Below are 2417 nucleotides of genomic sequence, written 5' to 3' on the forward strand. Positions count from 1 at the left end.
GCAGTACGACCCACACCTGCCAATGTTCTTGACCTGAACCAAACCCTTCCAGCACTGAGACTCGCTGGACACCATGATTTCTAGGGTCACTTTAACTCTTAAACAACATCTGATTCTATGAAACGGGGGCTTCCAGGTCACCTGGGAGTACTAAAGGAGGAACAGGGGCCAGAGCTGCTAGGCTGTGAATGGCCGTTTGGCGGTGAGGAACAGTGGTTGCAAAATCCAGGCCATATGAACAATAATACCATTGGGGAGCACTGGACTGTAACTCTAAGTATACAGTGTCTACACCTGCGTCTATGCTCACAGCGAGCCTGTGAAGTGAGTAGAGCAGGTATGGCATCATGTAGGTGTCCAGAGAGGGGAGTGACACGGGCCCCCACTTCCTATGGCTCTCCACCCTGCTCTGGACCTCCAGGGCCTGCCTTTTAGGTGCTGGAGGACAGTGGAAGCTGCAACCCTCCCAGAAGGTTCCCTCCACCCCCAGGGCCCACGTCGGAGGCAGCCCAATTCGTTGAAAACCAAAAACCAATCTGAAGCAAATCGATTCACCAAATTCCCCCTAGAGCCCCCAAACTGGACATGACCTCTCACCCTCTCAACTTCAAGCCCATCTTTCAGAAAGTATTTTTTGTTGCTTTACTCATCTATTTAAAAAACCCNAGAGAGAGAGAGAGAGAGAGAGAGAGAGAGAGAGAGAGAGAGATTGATTCTTTGCTTTCTAAGTGCAAAGCCCATGGCCAGGCCTCGGAGTCTTTCAAATGCCTCCCAGACCCTCAGGGGACACACCACAGCAGTGGCTCTGACAAAAAGCCCAGTTCTGTTGTCCGCTGGGGGCATGTGAGCTTTGGCTCATGTGAAATAAGCTTGTTCCGGGTTGCAGGCAGAGCTAGCTGTGCAGATGGGCTATGGCCAGCTGGTCTGGGCGTGCCAGCTGGTGCAGAAGTCAAGCTTTCACTTCCTCTGGAAACCCCACACACTGGACCTCTGAGGCTTCTGCAATATGTGTTTGTCCCAGTTCTCCTGGGGGTTTTGGTTCCTGGGTTTTCTGAGCAGTGGGTCAACTTGAGTAAGATTACACACGAAGAAGAGCTTTCCAACCCAAGAGTGCAAAGGTTACAACCCTGACAAGGCTAACACTGAGACCAGGTCACTGAGTTAGACAACATGGACTCTCATCTGGACTTGGCATCTGGGAGATCTGAGTGGCGTCGTGGATGCTAATCCCAGCTCTGTCTACAGCCCGGAGACCTTGGGCAGGCCCTGGGCTGGGTCCTCCGGGTTCTGTTGTGTCCACTCTGAGTCACTGCATAGATGCCCAGCTCTGAGTGAGCCCCTGTTAGAGACACAGATGGAAAGATGTCTGCCAAGGGCATGTGGAGACAAGGCCCACACCCCCGACAGAGTGGAATAAGATGAGGATGATGAGGCTGGGATCCGTAAGTGCTGCAGGAATCAAAGGGTGTGATATAGGTGTTCCAGGAGGGCTTTCAGAGGAGTGGGGAGGGCCCTTGGAAGCAGGGGAGATGGCAGAGGCAAGGGCTCCTTAGCGGAGGGATGTGGTTCATTCTGGGGCAGTAGGGGGCAAGGTTGGATGCCGTCGGAGATACTATGATGCCCCACCCAGATTCCCATCACCGAGGGGGGCACCCACTCCTCCACAGCTGTACCCTTCTCCAGAGAAATGCCTTTGGCTAACACGAGCCCCCTGGTCTTTACACCCACTGGGGGTGACCTGCTGCCTATGACTGTGTGACACAGGGTTGCAAAGGCCCACCCCTTTTGTCAAGGTAGAACAGCTCGGTGGTGCCATTCACACTCCAGTGCTCCCATGGGATCAGGCTGAGGTCAGACCTGAGGCGGAAACAGCTTTGCTGGGCTCCGTCACCCGCCCCATCCAGCTCTTTCCTCCTTCCTTACCTAAGCTTTCATCCTGAGAGTTCTCCCTCAATATATCCTTTGCACACACACATACACACACACACACACACACACACACACACACACACACACACACACACAAAACCCATCTCAGATTCTGCCCCTAAGGCACTCAGCCCAACTCGGCCCGCATAGGGCAGAGCTAAGGAGTTCTGGGATGGTACAACTTGGAGCTTGAGTGCACACCAAATAGAAGGAAACCTGGCTCCTTCAACCTGTTCCTACCTGTGTCACTTACTTTTTTTATTTTTTATTTTTTTAAAGATTTTTATTGGGGAATTGGGGGATGGGAACAGTGCTGGGGAGTTGGGGGAAGGGGAACAGACAAATTGCTGTCGTTTTGTTCTTCAGTCTAGTTGTGGAGGACATTGCTTCACTGGCCCAAGTTGGCACCATTATTGCGCTCTTCCCGGGCGAGGCAGATCAGTCGCCGGCCTCTGGACAGCCGCTCATGGCAGCTGCTGGCCGCTCAC

Source organism: Hipposideros armiger, unplaced genomic scaffold (genome assembly GCF_001890085.2).
Source record: "Hipposideros armiger isolate ML-2016 unplaced genomic scaffold, ASM189008v1 scaffold_253, whole genome shotgun sequence".
Lineage (NCBI taxonomy): Eukaryota > Metazoa > Chordata > Mammalia > Chiroptera > Hipposideridae > Hipposideros > Hipposideros armiger.